We start from the raw sequence: 20,119 nt of genomic DNA on the forward strand, positions 1-20,119 counted from the left end.
AGGGGAAGCGCTCTCCAGCAGTGTCAGTCTGGAGCTCGAAACAGCGTTGACATTTAGCTTCCTATCAAATGGCAAATAATATTGCAACTGTTTTTGAAAGTCTGAAAGTCGAAATAGAGCCCCCGTGTCGTTAGTGATATTGCTAATATTTTAGTGCACCTGTAAGGAAACGGGTGGTAAAATTGATTGCAATAATGTATCCTGGGAAAGTTTGGGACAGGAGAGAAGGTGAAAAAAAGTTACACACTGAACTCCCAGAAGTCTCCATCATCTTCAAGTTACGATGTCAACAAATACTGACCTTGCAGAGGGCAGAGCTCTGGCTAAGTAAGGTGGGTGGTAATGATAAGAGATAATGAGACCAGTGTCTGTCCCGCACTATCACCTTTGAGCTTTTTTGGACTATCTAGTGTTCGATACAGAGGAATGGTAACAGCAGCTGTGTTGAGTTCACCGTTGTATTGGTTCTAGTTTGTTCTTGGATTCCTATTAATTAACCAAAACAGTACTTGTTACAACACTAATTACTACTGTCACCTTTGTTAGAGAATAAACTTTACAGGTACCTTGAAGTACAATGAACATGATAATTCATGGTACTTTACAGAAATCAGTGTTGCCCAAACAGCAGTAATTTGAATATTATTCTCATCGATTTCACCATATCTTTATACTCCTTTTATATACTTAATATTTTTCTTTAAATCAAATTACCTTTGATAATTTATTTTAAAAGAAAAATTTATATCATTACTATAAATAGAAAAAGCAGAATGACCTGTCATAAATTAAAACAGTAAAAATAAGTGTAATTAATTTTTTAAAAAATGTGATTCAATGCTAACATCTTACCTGTGAAAGCCTCTGAATCTCTCTTGATTGAAAACATGGATTAGCAGGCATTACAGAAGAATTTAGAAACATAGCACTAAACAAAGATTTTTCTCCTTGACTTAATTAGCAGTATTGAAATAAAATTGGAAGAATTTTCTCTGTATGATTCAGTGTTCTGGATGCCATGTCTGTCTCACCTAAAGTCATCTTGGTACCTCCATTAGTCCCACATTCTGGGAACACTGCAATATCTTATGGGGTTGATGCTACATTCCTAAACCCACGGATGTGTATTCATTAGAAAAAATACTCACTGAGCATTTGTTGTGTCAGGTACTGGACTTGATATGGGAACTCGAAGAAATTAAGCAAACTGTCTGAAATCACCTAATAGGTAAATGGAAAAATCTGTATTTGAAACCAGAGCTCATCCCTCTGCAATATCTTTGGCAGCACAAGTTTATTTAGTTTTCAATCTGGGGAGAAAGGGAAGGTTGAGTCAATAAAGTTTCAAAGTGGAGGTATATTATCCTCTGAGCCTGGAAGGATAAAAAGTTTTACTATAGTTTAACCAAGCAGAGGGATTGTGGACAGCATAATTTTACCCACTATGTTCCCAGTACTACTCTACACAACTTTGTTTTTATCAACTTGTTTAAGCCTTACAGGGCCCTGGAATGCAGGTATTCTTGTGACTATTTTTTACAGACATCTGAGAAAAATGTGGCTTTTTAAGAAACTTCCCACAGTTACACAGTTAGTGATGAAGTGGGCTGTGACCCCAAACAGTCTAACTCCAGAGTCTGCACCCTTAACCATTCCATTAAAGTCTGTTGAGCAAGGGAAAATAAGTAAAAACATATGAACTATTGATTTCATGGTCGGTAGAGGGAAATGGGCAAGACTTGGGACAGTGGCATTTTGAGGCAAGGACTTCTGAAGAACTCACATAATTAAAATCTGACATAAATCAAGAATCCTCTCCCCCATGAATAACTATATAATAGGGAGATTACATCCTTAGTATTACATCATTTGGTTACATTGGATTGGTTACATCAATCCACAACTATTGTATTTATGTATATTGTATACATGTATTTTAAAACATGTTTAAAGGGCTTCTCAGTGTGCTAGGGCTGCAATAACAAAGTACCACGGACTGGTTGGCTTAAACCATAGAAATGCATTTTCTCATAGCTCTGAAGTCTAGAAGTCAGAGATCAAGGTGTCAGCAGGGATGGTTTCTCCTGAGGCCTCCTCTCTCCTTGGATAATAGGTGATTGTCTTCTCCCTGTTTCTACATGGCCTTCCCTCTGTACCTCTTTGTGTCCTTATCTCCTCTTATAAGCACACCAGTCATTTTAGATTTGGACCAGCCCTAAAAACCTCATTCTAAATTACCTCTTCAAAGATCTTATCCTCAAATAGAGTCACATTCTGAGGTGTACTGGGGTTAGAACATCAACATATGAATTTGGAGGTGGGGGAGGGGCAATTTAGCCCATAATAAAGGGAATAATAAATAAAATCCTAATACGTAAATAATTCTAGCACCTCTAAATTTGCTTCAAAGTTACTGTGAAGCATTTTAACCCTAGCATACTGTTAATAATGTTTAGGATGACATCACAGCAGTCCTCACAAGCACATGCCAGAACTTTAAAAGCGTATTTAGGGGACGTTAACAAAGGACCTCCAATACTGTTAGGCAGCTAAAATGGTGCCACCGTGTGTCTCCAGTGAAAACTACAGCTTAGAATTCATTTTTTAAGTCAGTTTTTAAAACCTGTGATAATTTTTAGAGTTTCATGTATTTTCGAATTAGGGCTTTATAAATACTTTCATATTACAAAATAGAAGTTATTTGAGGAAAAAGGGAGAAAAGTGGCAGGAGTTATGTGTGGAAAAAACAATTTCAGTCAAGTTGGTGAAGAACTTTGAAAAAGGTCTTGCTAGTTAGCATTTCACCATTTTCCTGCCCAGAAGCTATTGTACTGTATGCAAGGAAATAACACATCAGGTTTTTGTTTTTAGAAGCCTATTGTAACAGAGGTGTGTAAGTAGACTGAAGAGGAAAGCAAATGAAGTGATGAGAGAGAAATGGAGACAGAGAGAGGGGAGGCTCTGATTTTTATAGTCTAAGTGAGACACGCTAAAGGCCTGAATGAGTCACTGGCAGAGAACAGGGATGAAAGAGTAATTGGTGGGTATTTTGGAGACAGAATTAACAGGGTTAATTTGATGTAGAAAGAGGTAGGAGTCCAGGATGACTTCACATTTTCTAGCTTTGGTATACTGGAAAATGAATTGATGTTTACTAGAATGTGACTCTTAGATATTCAGTATCTAACAGGTGCTTGGGAAAAAAGTTCAGGGCTAGAATTTTGCAAACCATACATAAAAAGATGATGACAACCACTGTGGGAGTTTTTGAAGTCAGAGGGTAGTAAATAAACTAGTTGAGAAAATAACTTGACACACTAGGATACTCTTTTGTTAAATGAGAGAAACAGTTCACAGTCATGGAATAGTATGTGAGGTGCGCATTTACATTTTTTTTAGAAATTCCGGTAAGTATCCAAAAGCACAGTATTAATTCAGGGTTGCAAAAATGAAATAGATGTGGTTATGGTACCGAAAGGATTCACCATCAAGGGAAGAAAGTCATTATATGAAAGATAATTGTATTACAATATTGTAATTGCTATGATAGAAATGTGGATAGGTTGTTGCAGGAGAACGGAAGGGAGGCACCTTTCATAGTCAGGGAGTGGAGGTCTCAGAAGAGTCTTCATGTGAAAGTGAATTTATACACACTTATAAGGACTTAGTATGTGCCACATATTCCTCTAAGAATTTTATAAATACTCTCTCAATTAATCTTCAATACAACTCTATAATCAGTATTATATCCCCTATATTAGAGATGGGGAAACTGAGGCTTTAGCAGGTTAAATAGTTTGTTTGAATCCACATACATAGTATGTAACAAAGGGACATTCAAACACTACTCTGATAGATTTGAAAATCATTCCATCAACCACAAAATTATGCCACCTAAGTTGGTGTTCCGATCTTAGCTAGGCTGATAATTCAAAGTGGAGCGTGGCATTCCAGATCCTATGTGAGGAAAGGTATGATACATGTAGGAAACTTCTAGCACTTCTAGGTTGCAGGAGTTTAGAATTCAGAAAGAGATGAAGCTTGAAAAGAAATCAGAAGCCAGACCATGGAAGGAGGAGTGTGGCCTTCATGTTGTAGGTGGTTACAGCCACTGCTGGTTTGGAAAGGTTTTAGGCAAGGGGAGTAACATGGCTAGATAGTGTTTCATGTAGGTCAATCTGACAGCTGCTTGAAGGCAGGTTAGAAGTTAGGTTTGAGAGATAAATGATGATGGCTTATTAGGGCAGTGGTAGGGTAGGGATGGAGAAGAAATAAATTTGACTAAAAGATAAAATTGGCCTGCCTTGAAAACAGAATTGAATATGAAAAAGGCAACTTTTAGAACACCAAAGTAAAAAAAAAAAAAAAAAAAAAAAAATTTTTCCTATTTCACACTTGAAGTGTATCAACTGGCCTGTGGTTTTCATTCATCACAGATATCATCTATTGGTTTAGAAGATTAAGAATACAAGGGAAGAGGCACCATTTTGTTTTGTTTTGCCCCAGTGAGACTCTTGTGACTGCCTTTACAATTCAACTACTTCATGGTGTATTAGTCTTTATGATTTAAAAAAAAAAAAAGTTGGGAGTGGGGCGCCTGGGTGGCTCAGTCGGTTAAGCATCCAACTCTTGATTTCAGCTCAAGTCATGGTCTCACAGCTCATGGGTTTGAGCCCCAGGTACCACTCCATGTTGACAGTGCAGAGCTTGCTTGGGATTCTTTCTTGCTCTCTCTCTGCCCTCCCTCTCCTGCTTGCACTCTCTCTCCCAAAATAAATAAACTTATAAGAGAAAAAAAAAAAAAAACACCTTAAAAGCAAAGCTTCTGGTTCACAAATTCCTCCATGAAACTTATTGATTCAGGGATTTAGAAATAACTGAAATGACTTGTCTTTGGATTCCTATATTTATTGTTTGGGTATACAAAAACCTGTTTGATGACCTAGCCTAATGTCTTGACCTGCTGGAATGATATAGTACTCATGCACCAAATTATGTCACACATGAATAGCCTGGCTGCTGTGTCCTTCAGGCATGTAGCTTTCATAACTACAAGGGAATGCTCAACAATGGCTGTACTCTTTGGAATATCATATATTTGGGAGCACAGATCTTCACTAGTAAAACTATGAAAGCTATGTCTTTTTCCAAAAGCTGTATCAGTGAACATTTGTATTTTACTTAAAGAAAATACTGAATTAAACATTTTAATCGATTTTGTTATAAAAAGTTAAATTCCTAAATAAGTAATTTATTATGGATGTTAATGTGTAGTTTTTATCCTCCTAAAATATGGGGAGGCATAAGGTTGGAAGTGCAAGTGTTATGCCCAGAATTTGTGATCTCCAAAGACCACCAGGGAGCCGAGTCTGATGCAAAAGCAAAGAGCCTTTATTGGAGCTAGCTGGAGCTCAATCCCCTACCTGCACCAACGCAGCGGTGAGATGCCGGGGAGAGAGAGAGAGTTTCAAAAGCACAAAGTTTTTATTGGGGCCTAGGGGCAGTTGGTGAGGTAATGGCTGTGGCCTCAGCCGATTAGCTGGGGCTGGGGAAGGGTCGGAGTCCTGTTACAAAGGTCTCCAGGCGTGTTTTGATCGGAAGTTTGAATGGGTGAGCAGGAGGTTACTCAAGGGGAGGAGGCGTGGTCAAGGTGAGGGACACAGAACAAGGTGGAGTCGGCCGGTGTAGGCCCACCGTTTCACAAGCACCATGCTCAATGTGTGGCTTGAACTCACGACCTTGAAATTAAGACTCATGTGCTCTGTGCCCCAAGATTAGAAGTGTTTAAGAGAGTATCAGAACCCAAACTGTACAGCAATAGCTAAGTGAAGGTTACTGTAGTGTTTCTCCCAGAGAATGTGCTGTCATTCTGGTCAGAACCACGTGGCCCTCAAACCTCAGCAGGGAGTTCTCCCAAAGAAAAACTAGGTGCTGACAGTAAATGAAACAATGGTGGATATTGGTGTTAATAAATGTCTCTATAGGCATTAAAGGATTAGTAAACAATCCTGGAGAGTGCACGTCTAAGAGCAAGAATGCCAAGGAAAAATAGATTTTTTTTCCTTAAGGGAATTAATTTTTTGTGACTTCATTTGTCTTTTAGAAAATCACTTTAGCATCTGCGTCTTACCTACGTTATTTTTTGCTTCTCTGATTTTCTTTTGTAAATTATTATTTGTACAGTGCTGATTATTTTTCCTCTTCTAATTTCTCTGACTTTTATCATTAGTTTTAGATTCATTAAACACCTCATAAATATTCATTTATTTCAAAGTGCGTTACCATAGGGAGTATCATTCAGTTTTGTGCTTATTTCTCTTTGGCAGTTGTGGAATTTTTTTTAATCTTTATTTGTTTATTTGAGGGAGAGAGGGAGGGAGAGGGAGGGGCAGAGAGAGAGGAGAGAGAGAACCCCAAGCAGGCTCCACACTATCAGCCCATGACCCAACTCAAGGCTCAATCCCATGAACTGTGAGATCATGACCTGAGCCGTAATAAAGAGTCAGATGCTTGAGTGACTGAGCTGAGCCACCGAGGTGCCCCTGTTGTGGAACATTTTTTTATTTCTTTCTTGCTCTGAAGGAAAGGAATTGTCACTTCTAGAGTAACGAATATGAGGAATAATTACTTTTTTTTTACTAGTTTTATTTATTTATTTATATTTGAATTTACATCCAAATTAGTTAGCATATAGTGCAACAATGATTTCAGGAGTAGATTCCTTAGTGCCCCTTACCCATTTAGCCCATCCCCCCTTGAACAACCCCTCCCATAACCCTCAGTTTGTTCTCCATATTTATGTGTCTCTTCTGATTTTTCCCCCTCCCTGTTTTTATATTATTTTTGTTTCCCTTCCCTTATGTTCATCTGTTTTGTCTCTTAACGGCCTCATGTGAGTGAAGTCATATGATTTTTGTCTTTTCCTGACTGACTAATTTCACTTAGCATAATACCCTCCAGTTCCATCCACATAGTTGTAAATGGCAAGATTTCATTCTTTTTGATTGCCAAGTAATACTCCATTGTGTGTATATATGTATGTATATATATATATATATATATATATATATATATATATATATATATATATATATATATACCACATCTTCTTTATGCATTCATCCAGCGATGGACATTTGAGCTCTTTCCATACTTTGGCTATTGTTGATAGTTCTGCTATAAACATGGGGGTGCCTGTGTCCCTTCGAAATAGCACACCTGTATCCTTTCGAGAAATGCCTAGTAATGCAATTGCTGGGTCATAGGGTAGTTCTATTTTTAGTTTTTTGAGGAACCTCCATACTGTTTTCCAGAGTGGCTGCACCAGCTTGCATCCCCACTAACAATGCAAAAGAGATCCTCTTTTTCATATCCTCACCAACATCTGTTGTTGCCTGAGTTGTTAATGTGAGCCACTCTGACAGGTGTAAGGTGGTAACTCACTGATGATGAGTGATGTTGAGCATTTTTTTATGTGTCAGTTGGCCATCTGGATGTCTTCTTTGGAGAAATGTCTATTCATGTCTTTTGCCCATTTCTTCACTGGATTCTTTGTTTTTTAGGTGTTGAGTTTGGTAAGTTCTTTATAGATTTAGGATACTAACCCTTTATCTGATATGTCATTTGCAAATATCTTCTCCCATTCTGTCAGTTGCCTTTTAGTTTTGCTGATTGTTTCCTTCACTGTGCAGAAGCTTTTTATTTTGATGAGGTCCCAGTAGTTCATTTTTGCTTTTGTTTCCCTTGCCTCTGGAGACATGTTGAATAAGAAGTTGCTGCGGCCAAGATCGAAGAGGTTTTTGCCTGCTTTCTCCTCGAGGATGTTGATGGCTTCCTGTCTTACATTGAGGTCTTTCATCCATTTTGAGTTTATTTTTGTGTATGGTGTAAGAAAGTGGTCCAGGTTCATTCTTCTGCATGTTCCTGTCCAGTTTTCCCAGCACCACTTGCTGAAGAGACTGTCTTTATTCCATTGGATATTTTTTCCTGCTTGGTCAGAGATTAGTTAGCCATATGTTTGTGGGTCCGTTTCTGGGTTCTTATTCTGTTCCATTGATCTGAGTGTCTGTTCTTGTGCCGGTACCGTACTGTCTTGATGATTACAGCTTTGTAGTATACCTTGAAGTCTGGGGTTGTGATGCCTCCTGCTTTTGGTTTTCAAGATTGGTTTGGCTATTTAGGGTCTTTTCTGGTTCCATACAAATTTTAGGATTATTTGTTCTGGCTCTGTGAAGAATGCTGGTGTTATTTTGATAGGGATTGCATTGAATATGTAGATTGCTTTGGGTATTATTGACATTTTAACAATATTTGTTCTTCCTATCCAGGAGCATGGAATCTCTTTCCATTTTTTTGTGTCTTCTTCAATTTCTTTCTTAAGCTTTCTATAGTTTTCAGTGTATAGATTTTTCACCTCTTTGGTTAGATTTATTCCTAGGTATTTTATGGTTTTTTGTGTGAGGAATAAATACTTTTAAAGTTGAACTAGGAATATGAAAAAAACAAGTGTCCAAAAAAAAAAAAAAAAGCCTAGAGGCTCTACTCGAAAGAATCTCTGTGGATTGCAGAGGATTTAAGTTTGCAATAAAATGTGTGAGCAGAAATTGTTGGCACATTCAGGCTGTACATCCAACAACTTTGCATTAAAGATTATAGTCTCTTATCAGAAGCTTCTGGAGTGGCCACATCAAGAATGTAGCATCTTTTTAGATGCACTTATTTGCAATATTTTAGTAGTTATGGGAGGTGTTTTTATACATCATCATATAATCCAAAAACTTCATTTTATTGATAAAAAAATGGAGATCCAGGGAAGCTAAGTAAATTGCCTAAGGTCAAATGGGGGAAGAAGCCATCTTACATTATTGTATGTATGCCTGTGTCTGAAGGAAATGATGACTAGGGAAATCTCTGAGACAAAACTCTGTGGTGGTCTTAGTGAAGGAATTTGATACTGTCCTTCCCTCTAGAAAAAGGTGAGCTGTAGGTCCTCCGGTATCATGTAGGTTTTGTTGGATGAATCTCATATCTCCCATTTCCCTTCTTCATCATAACAGATGATTTAGGGAGAAATAGCATGAGTGTCTGACATCTAGAAGACACATTATAGTAGATACTGTTTTGCCTTGCCAGATGAATTATATGACTTTCTTAGAAAAGGAGAGTTTCATAAAATTGGCATGATTTTTATGAAGATGAGTTTTGTTCATTTAATTAGTTGCTTTTTGTTTTTTTTAAGAACTTACATAAAAGCAGTTTTACTGAAAAGGATCTTTTATTATCTATTGTTACAGAGCAACACACATTCATTATCTCATAGTTTCTGGGTCAAGAAACCTCACATGGCTTATTTGGGTCCCCTGTTTTCACAGCCTATGAAGGCTGCAATGAAGGTGTTTGAACTAGGAATCTCATCTGAACTAACATCTCATCTGAAGTTGCAGCCAGAGAAGGGTCTGTCACCAGGCTCACTCAGTGACTGTTGGCAGCATTCAGATTGGGTTGACTGAGATCCTCACTTCTTACCTGTCTATTTACTGGAGGCCTCCCAGTTACATGCCTCCTGGGCCTCTCCCACAATGTAGCTCATATCATCAAAGTGTGCAAGTCATGCAGACAATAGATAGAGTCTCCCAACAAGACAGAAGTCACAATCATTTGTAACTTAATCATGGCCATTACACCCCATGACCATTGTCATGTTTTACTGATTAGAACCAAGCTACTTGTCCAGATTACACTCAAGGAAAGGTATTATACAAAACATGAACACCAGGATGCTGGTATCAATCAGAACCATATAAGATGCTTCCTACAACAACTGTAAAGCAACCTTTCCAATAAGATCTCTCAATATCACTATTATTCTGTGAGAACTATAGTATGATATCCACAGCCTAAAATTCACAGCTTTAACAGTTGCTTGGCAGGATATTTCCATATAAAAACACTGTCCTGCAACCCTTGGAGATCACTGGTCTTTAATGTGTTCATAGTTTTGCTTTTTCTAAATATCATATGGTTGGAATTATAGAGTATATAACCTTTCCAGATTAGCTTCTTTCACCACGTAATATATATTTAAGTTTCCTGCATATCTTTTCATGACTTGATAACTCCTTTCTCTTTAGTGCTGCATATTTCATTGTATGGATGTATCACAGTTTATTTATCCATTTGCCTACTGAAGACCTGTTGGTTGCTTCCAAGTTTTGGCAGTTATGAAGTTGCTATAAACATCAACGTGTAGCTTTGTTGTAGACATACATTTTTCAATTCCTTTGTGTAAATGCCAAGGATAGATGTGATACGTCTATTTCTTAATAGAAATGTTTGTCATTAATATTTGCTAAGCAATTAATTTATCACTATGTTATGCTAATTACTGTGAGCTATTACTGTTTCTAACTTCATGTATATAGGAACATATATGTAAAACATATATAACACTGTAATATATGTATTTAACTAAAACGAACTCATGTAAGTTCTAAAGGCTATTACATGATTTGAGGAATATATGTAAAATGGTCAGTCCTGAAAATCAATTCTGCCAAATGAATTTGAGAGTATATTTCTTTTTTTTAAATGTTTGTTTGGGGGCGCCTGGGTGGCGCAGTCGGTTAAGCGTCCGACTTCAGCCAGGTCACGATCTCGCGGTCCGTGAGTTCGAGCCCCGCGTCGGGCTCTGGGCTGATGGCTCAGAGCCTGGAGCCTGTTTCCAATTCTGTGTCTCCCTCTCTCTCTGCCTCTCCCCCGTTCATGCTCTGTCTCTCTCTGTCCCAAAAATAAATAAACCTTGAAAAAAAAAATTAAATGTTTGTTTGTTTGTTTATTTATTTATTTATTTATTTATTTAGAGACAATGAGTGGGGGAGGGGCAGAAAGAGGAAGAGAATCTTAAGCAGGCTCCACACTCAGCATGGAGCCTGACACGGGTCTTGATCCCATGACTCTGGGATCTTGACCTGAGCCAAAATCAAGAGTCAACTGCTCAACCAACTGAGCCACTCAGGTGCCATCTTCCTCACTAATTTACTACCCTAAGCCCAGACTTCTTTGTCTCATCAATTCTTCACAAATCTATTTTTTTTTGGCTTATGTCAATTTAATTATTAGACCAACCAAAGCATCTGGAAGGAAGAAGAGAATTTTCTGCCCCTATACCAATTCCACACACCAAATCATGTTCTACTTATTTATTGCTGTATTACAAACCACTCCAAAATGTAGTGGCTTAAAATAAGAACCATTCCTTTTGCTCATCTATCTGCAGTTTGGGCAGGACTTGGCAGGGATGAGTTATTTCTGTTTCCTGATAACTGTGGCCTCAACTGGGATGACTGGAAAAGCTGGAGACTTGAAATGCCCAACATCTCTTTTTCTTTTGGTTACAGGACCTCTCCATGTGGTGTCCTCACACAGCCTCTCCAGCATGACAGCCTCAGGATAGCTGGTCTTATCATATGGCAAGTGGTCCAAGAACGAGTGTTGCAAGAGACCCGAGCAGAAGCTGAATAGCTTCTTCTTTATTACCCAACTCTGAGAATCCGAGAACACCACTTCTACCACATTTTATTGGTTAAGCAAGTCACTAAGGCCAGCCCATATCCAAGGTGAAGAGAAATAGATCCCACTTCTTAATAGGAGGAGTGTCAAAGAATTTGCAGTTATCCTTAATGGGCCTCAAACCACAAAGTGTTCAGTTGCAGAGGTGTATCATGATTTATTTAACTAGTCCCTTAGACATTCAGGCCAGTAGGAGATTTTACTTTATGTGTGTCCCTGATTACATTCTTAGGATAAATTCCTTCCATTGGATTTGATAAGTCAGGTAACATACAAGTTTTATAATATGTTTCAATGCCTAATTACCTGCTATGGATTTTTAAATACAATGTACACTAAAATAAATTCTAAGAGAGTTCTGATTGCCTTCATATTTACTAAAACTAGATGTTTTCACTTAATTTTGTCGATGTTAATTTGATGGGTCAAAGTTAATTCTAATTTTAGTTTAAAATTATTAATACTTTAAAATTTTGCCTGTTATTAATTGCTCACTTCTTTGCTATTCTTTTCTCTTTCGTTTTAATCTCTTTGTCCTTTTCTTCTGAATTAGAAGGTAATATCTTAAGTGTATTCTCTACAGCCCTAATTAAAATTTCTGAACTATCATTTACACTCTATCATTTCCATTGAGGATTTAAATTATTCTGTTTTACTAAATGGCTTCTTTACATGCTTCCTAAATAAGCCAACTCCTTTTTGGTATCAGCTTCCTCCTCTTATGTTTTGTTCTAATTTGTTGTCTTCTCATTTAATCTGTTCTCTGACTTTGACTTTGAAGACATGTGTGATCTTGTGAGGAAAATTTAAGTTAAACACAAATCCAGTCCATTACTCTATTTAGTGGGCATTTATAAACCACAATATGTTGCTGTCCTGCAAAAGGGAAGGGGTGAAAACGGGTACTCCTGTCAACCCCTCTAAGCTGTGGGCTCCGACTCTTCCCTCAAAACCTCACTAACACTGCAGATGAGCCCTGGAAAAGAAGGAGGGTATAGTATAGATTTGTATACAAAATGCTGGTAAAGCTTAATGTTTGTTTTTCATTGGATAAGAATAAATACAAATGGTAGTTCTTCTGTTGGATTTTTATAGTAGGCTGGATCCTCAGATTATTCAGCGAAAGTACTGTGTGACATGAAAAGCTCTATTCCCCCAATATAAATTGTCACTAAATACCTCTTATCTTTGACACTACCAATAGCTGCATAGAGGGGAGACGGTAGTTCCAGGATGCATCAACCTTGACAATCAGCAACTTCCACCCCAGTGCTACTGCTGCAACTCCTCTTCATGGTATTCCCCAACACCGAGCCTCCTTCTCACTAGAAGAAGCCTTCTCTAAGTATTATCAGCATACAAGCAGGTGGCCAGATTTTGCCACTGGCACTCAAGCAGAATCCTGGGGTCTCTGGGGCGGCTCAGTCAGTTAAGCGTCAGACTCTTGATTTTTGGCTCACAGTTGATGAGATCTGGCACCGCATCAGGCTCTGCACTGATAGCGTGGATCCTGCTTGGAATTCTCTCCCCCTCTCCCCACCATGTATTCTCTCCCCCCTCCCTCACTCTCTCAAAAATAAATAAATAGACATTGGGGGGAAAAAAGGCAGAATCCTTACCATAATGGCATGGCTGCTTTTTCTTCTAATATGTATAAAGCCTAGGACTCCAAGGATCTCAGGAATCTACCTCCTTCTTTTCATATGAATGACTGTTGTCCTGCGTGATGCGAAGAATGTGATAGAAGTCATTTTTCTCACTGCAGACTCATCAAGTTTATCATAGAAATTCTACCCAGATGCTGGCAGTAGGCTGATTCCAAACATCACTTTTTGGGATTGTGGAGTATTTATCTTTTTCTAAACCCCCATGAGCATCTTGTTTAGAAATTGTGGGGCAACTTTCTAGCCTAGTGCCATTTTAAACCAAAGACCCAAAATATTTTTTCTTTTTTTCAACGTTTATTTATTTTTGGGACAGAGAGAGACAGAGCATGAACGGGCGAGGGGCAGAGAGAGAGGGAGACACAGAATCGGAAACAGGCTCCAGGCTCTGAGCCATCAGCCCAGAGCCTGACGCGGGGCTCGAACTCATGGACCGCGAGATCGTGACCTGGCTGAAGTCGGACGCTTAAACCGACTGCGCCACCCAGGCGCCCCCCAAAATATTTTTTAAAAAGAAACAAAATTGTATTAAAGATATCGTTTTGTCATTAAGTACACTAATTTTCCTAGCTCAAGCTTGTGAATGAAAATATAAATACTTCAAGGTACAGAGTTGTTTGTAAAAGGACACCTATATATTAAGGCAATGTTTGACTAAGTGTCCACTAAATTAAAAATTTAAGCTGTAGGTAATGAGTGATATCCTAGTGCCAAAAAGTGGAGCTACTGTTTTATGAAATAGAATTTCTATGTTAAGAATTACATTTAAATATATATATGTATATATACATATATATGTATATATACATACACACATATACATATATTTATATATATATAAAATATTTGGTCAATTTTTCAAACTGCTGCAACTCCTTTTACCCACTCAGTGGGATGGAATACCTTGAAAAAATCTAATGCTACAATTGCAAAGGTAGAATTATGGCAGAGCATGGGATAGATTTTGCCTTTCATTGCTGAAAGAAATATAGATAAAATATGCTTGCATCATTACTGATTGGTATCTGAGAGAGTTTAATCAAAATATAAGTGGTATACTGGCAAGAAAGTCCATTCTTAGTCTGTCATTAAAATCTTTATTTCTTTCTAAAAAATAAGAGATAAAAGTTGAAGTAATCTTTCATGTGTAATCACTATTTGTGTACATAAGATACCCATCACCTTCTTTTAGTGAGATGGATTTTTTCATGTAGATTTATGTAATAGCAAAGAAGAATTCATTAATAAATATTTATGTGGTGAATTACTATAAATATTGGACAGAGAGTGAATATAGTTACCTGTTATTCTCCAACTTTATTTCCACCTAGAAGCATAATCATAACAGATAATATTTACTGAGCATTTACTATTTGCTCCACATTGTGTTAATTATTCCTGTTACAAAAGTCTGTATAATTTAACTCATGTTTTATACACAAATTTATTTATACTCACACATATATACTAATGTGTGTTACATATATGTATTCATTTTAATAACTTAGGTATATTATAAAACGTGGAAAAATAAAATGAATTTGATAAGATAAAATAAATAGTCCCTAACAGGTAGGTATAAATTCTATTCATTTTTTTTTTTTTTTTTTGAGAGAGAGAGAGAGAGAGAGAGAGGCACATAAGGGGACGGGGGACAGAGGATTTGACTCGGGCTCCTTGCTGACAGTAGTGAGCCCATTTTGGGCTTGAGCTCACAAACTGTGAGATCATGACCTGAGCCGAAGTCAAACACTCAACTGACTGAGCCACCTAGGTGTCCCTAATTGTATTCTTATTTTTCAGATGAGAGAACTAAAGATCCATGTGGTTAGATACCTTGTGGAGGAATTTATGTAATTAGTAGGAAAGATTTCCTATAAAAATTAATTTTATTGGTCTGCTAAATGTATATAAATTGGATTTTGTTATTACATTTTAAAAAGATTTCATAATAATATGGTTACTAAGAATGTATAACTCAACTACTACTCACATCAACTTTGATAATTTCAGATGCAAATTATCTTCTTGCTAGTGTTTAATTATTACCAAACTAAAAACCTCATGCGTTCAGTAATAATTCTGCTCGATTCCATTTTTTCTCGGACAAAAGTGGAAGCTAACAAGAAATAGCCAAATTGGAACACAACAATAAATTATGACAACGTTAATGAGGGAAAACCTTGTAGTTCTATCTTCTTGCATAGAACACATTGAGCTCTTTAAAATTCATGCATTGGAACAGAATTTTATGCCCATTTTCATTTGACTATGTAATATTCAGGGCTGTGGTTTCAGACTTATAAAATAGAAGCAGCATGGTTTTCAATGGGAACATGATCAGAAACAGATCTTAGGTGGTATTAACAAAAGGAGCATGTAGAGAATACTGACCAAAATATAGTTTTTAAAAGAGTAACGGAAATAAACTAAAAAAAAACAAAAACAAAAACAGGAGTCTGCTGGGTGCCTCAGTCAATTAAGTGCCCGACTCTTGGTTTTGGCTCAGGTCATGATCTCATAGTTGGTGAGCCAGCTTGGGATTCTCTCTCTCTCTTTCTCTTGCTCTCTGCCCCTCCCCCACACTCCCTCGCTCCTGCACAGGTGCTCTCCCTCAAAATAAATAAGCTAAAAAGAAAGTAATGGAACACAGGTTGTATCATATTATTTCTACCTTAATAAGAATAGTAATTTATGGTTACAATGGAATCATTCTACACTAAATTGCAATACAGACTGCCAAAATTAAGTAATTACTTGATAAATACTGGTAACAAACAATCCATTTCTTTGTCTGCAGGGGTAGAAAATGATGATACATTTTTCTTGTCGTCCTTCAGTGGCAGCTCTGTTCTGCCAATATTTTTTGAAGCCTGCACATAAATATCATTTAGTGTTTCCAAAAAGGTACGTTTCTAACAACAGTATTTTGGACATCCACAGATAGTCTTTTGGGAGAAACAGTTTGAGAAATGAAGGAAAACAGGGCTGGATGTGAGAATTGGTGGTCCAAGCTAGGTTCTGTCACATACTAGGTGTGTGAGTTTGCAAGGGTCATGTAGCTTTCTGAGCCTCTGTTTTTATACCAAAGGATCACAGTAAGGATGTCATAATCTTATGTGATTCTTAAACTGATACATACCATTAGAAATCCTGGGCTCTAAGTATGCAAATTTAAAAGTAGTGATTGTTATCCGTCCATCTAAGTATTTATCTTCTAATTTAACACATATATGTTTGCCTAATTGTCAGATACAGGGTGAATTGTTTCAGGTAAAACTGTTGATCATCTCACAATCTCTTTAACACCTGACAGATCACCAGAAACAGAATAAGAAATTATGGATGAAAATTCTCCTTATTCCCACTGTTAATTGCAGTCAGAAACAACCAAAGAGACCCCTCCACCCCCCCTACCCCCCCCCGCCCCCGATTTTGGCAAGTCACTATGCCATTAAAGGTACAATTTCAATAGTCTTTATGATGTAAACTTATTACAATCTACCAATATGATATTTTAAAAGGGACATCTCACTTTTTTGTGTTATTTTTTAATGTTTATTTATTTTTGGGAGAGAGAGCAGGAGCAGGGAAGGGGTAGAGAGAAAAGGAGTCACAGAATCCGAAGCAGCCTCCAGGATCTGAGCACAGATCTGTCTTCCAGATCTGTCTGCACAGAATCTGACATCAGGCTCCAACTCACAAACTGTGAGATCATGACCTGAGCCAAAGTCGGACATTCAACCGACTGAGCCATCCGGGTGCCCCATCACTTTTTGAAGTAATTACAAACAGAAGTCCAAGTGGGAGAACATGGTGGCTTAACCTACAGTGATAGTGGAGATGGAGAGAATTGGTTAGTGGAAGATATATTTTAGAGGTAGAATCTGTAGCATTCATTGAAGAATTAGATGATTTCAGAGTTAAGTGAGTAAATGGTTTGCAATTCCATTTCTTGGAATGGAGGAGAGAGTATTCAGTTGGGGAGTGTCGAGATTTTTAAAAACGAGTTTGGCTAAAATCAGTTATGGCTATGAGATAACAAATGGTCTGGGGCTGTGAAGAAAGGTGAGCGCTGTGTATGACTTCAGGAACTGTCTATACAGAGATGGTGTATAGGGCCAAGGAAATGGATAAGATCACCTTAGGAGAGAGTTTAGAGAGAGAAGAGAGGAAAGGGAGGGAAGGATGGAGGGAGAGAGAATGGGAAAGAGGAAAGGAAAGAAAAATAATTGCAAGCAGAACATAGTGCTCTTTGCATCAGGTAAGAACCTTTTTTCATATTATCCCATTTTTTTGATCACTCAGAGCCCAGAAATAATTACTTAAGTAGTTGAATTAAAATAATTAACTGATGAAACTGTGACTATTTATAATATTGATTTAAATGTTCTCTCTGGGCATCTGGATGGCTCAGTCGGTTAAGCATATGACTTTGGCTCAGGTCATGATCTCACAGTTTGTGAGTTCGAGCCCCATATTGGGCTCTCTGCTGTCAAGACAGAGCTCATTTTGGATTCTCTGTCTCTGTCTCTCTCTCTCCCTCTCTCTCTCAAAAATAAATAAACATTAAAAAATAAATAAAAAATAAAATAAGCTTTCTCTCTCTGTATTGGAGATATGTATGTATATATACAAATACTCTATATATTAGATGATTCATTAATGGAAAAAAATTTAAATGCATATTTTATGCACATACAATGTTACATTTATAAGAGTAGCTTCACAGTATTCTGGCATATGTATTAATGGTTCATTAATGCAGTTACCAGGAGAATGAAGTCATTTGGTTTATAAATGTTTCATGGCTTATAGTTCACTTGAGGCTTAGATTAATTTCATTTTTATATGCCATTTTTGGTCTATGTATTTCTGCAGTTCATTTAATCAAGCTGGTTTTTCATGAAGGAAAACTAACTTGAAAAGCACAAAATCACAAAATAAGTTTAAAATTTAAATGGACTAAAATTGAAAATGTTATCTTTGGTAAACTTGTCAGTGAATTTGTATGTCAGAAAAAAGAATACACTGAGTCCTTGCTGTTACAGGAGGGAACTTGCGTTCTCACACAGAGAACTTTGAAAGAAGGAATAGAAAGCATGATGATCTAAATTTGGCTACTATATAACAATTTGGCCTTTTCCTATGACATTAATACATTAGTACGAGGAAGCTGTCAGAATTCTGATGTCAGAAATCATCTTCAACAATTGTCCCTCTCTTTCCCCTCCTTTTCAGTAGAAGTTGAACCCTAACAAATCTTTCCACATATCTTTTCAACCTGTTCAGTCCTAGCTCCATGGGACCTTATCCACTTAGAACAGCTTCTCATTTCCCCAGAATGAACTTACTTACATGCCTGCTTCACCCTTGGCTCCTCCAATTCGTCCTTCCCTCAGCTGCCAAGAATCTTCTATCAGTTTCTCCCGTGCCCACTGCTGTCCTAGTCCAAGCCACCTGTGCCTCATGCCAGTGTTACTGCCACAACATCCTCCTAAACAATTTCTGCAAAAACAGATCATATCATCCCATTGCCTAAAATCCTGCAGTGGCTTTCCACTTCAAATTTAATACAATCTAGACTCCTTACCATGTCCTCTATGATCTGGCCTCTGCCTATGCCACTGACTTCCTTCCATCTCCTTCAACTTTTCTCTAATTCAAAATGACTACCACCTGGCTCACCTTCTAAACCACAAACTGCAAAATTCCTTGCCACCTCAGAGAATTTGCTTTAAATCCTCTTCACATAGTCTTTCAAATGGCTTCTTTCTTAACAACCAAGTCTCAATCCAAATGACCTTTTCAAGATGCCTTCACTGAATACCGAATCCCTCTCCCCTTTGCACTTTCCATCTTAATGGCATACGCTAACTTCTTGACAGAGTTCAGTTGATTCCTGAAATTATCTTGGATAATAATGTGGGCTCTGAGCTTAGCATAACAGGTTTCAAACATTGGCTCTTCCACCTGCTAGCTTCCACCCAGGAAAGGTGTTTAATGTCTATTTCTTTTCCTCTAAAACGGGATAATAATACTTCATAAGCTCGTTGCAAGACCTAAATGATTTAAACCTAAAGTTCATAGAACAATGCCTTGCTAGTCATTTTTATTAATTGCAGATACAGTAGAATCTATACTAAACTATATCTCTTTAAAATACAGAGTCTAGTCTGTCCACTTCTGTATGACATCTGGAACACAGTCTGGCATTAAAGAGTAGATCCTCAATAAATGTGTGAGCTACTGTTACCTAAGTAGAGACCTAGTAAAGGGCAGCTCTGATCAGAGAAATTCAAACTCCAAATGTTTTAAAATAGTGTGGGGAAAAATTATTTATTTACCATTCTTGCCTTTGGCTCTAGTTGAAAATTTCTAACTGCCAAATATATTTACCCTTGAATACCAGATTTCAGTTACTGAGGTCTGGATACATGTGAAGTCTGAGTCCTAAAAAGGGAAATCAGCATGAAGCAGATCGTAAACGAACTTGACCTCCAGCCATGAAGTTGATATTAGAAACAAAACCACCAGGTCCAGATAGAATTGGGGAGTATTAGCCAGGTTACCTGGGTCAGAACTAGGGAGAAGGTTCCTGGATATGACCTGCAGATATAGAGGGAACCAACTCAGGTAGCTTCTCGGGATGGAAATGGGTCTGATGCTTTCCGGTGGTCAGGATTGGCTCAGAACATGCCCTGCAAATAAGCACTACTGGATCACATTAGTGTATCCATGATGGGCTCTGCTGGAGAAGTAAGAGAGAGGGAAGAAATCAGATTACAGGGAGCTTTCCTAAATGTTGCTTATATAAATTGGTTCAGATGTGGATAAAATTGACAACACCCCATTTTCCGATTGTTGCTAAGATTGCTAGTTAAGGT

The 20,119-nt window shown here is 37.6% G+C and overlaps 1 long non-coding RNA gene across 1 annotated transcript; it reads left to right on the top strand.

Moving 5' to 3' along the window:
• The first annotated feature begins 3 nt into the window (after positions 1-3).
• On the top strand, positions 4-16,209 carry LOC123583520. The gene is made up of 4 exons (XR_006704919.1): positions 4-332; positions 11,397-11,615; positions 12,773-12,913; positions 16,033-16,209. It is a non-coding gene; the product is annotated as an uncharacterized LOC123583520 (long non-coding RNA).
• The last annotated feature ends 3,910 nt before the right edge of the window (positions 16,210-20,119 follow it).

The sequence above is a fragment of the Leopardus geoffroyi genome, chromosome B1 (genome assembly GCF_018350155.1).
Source record: "Leopardus geoffroyi isolate Oge1 chromosome B1, O.geoffroyi_Oge1_pat1.0, whole genome shotgun sequence".
NCBI lineage: Eukaryota > Metazoa > Chordata > Mammalia > Carnivora > Felidae > Leopardus > Leopardus geoffroyi.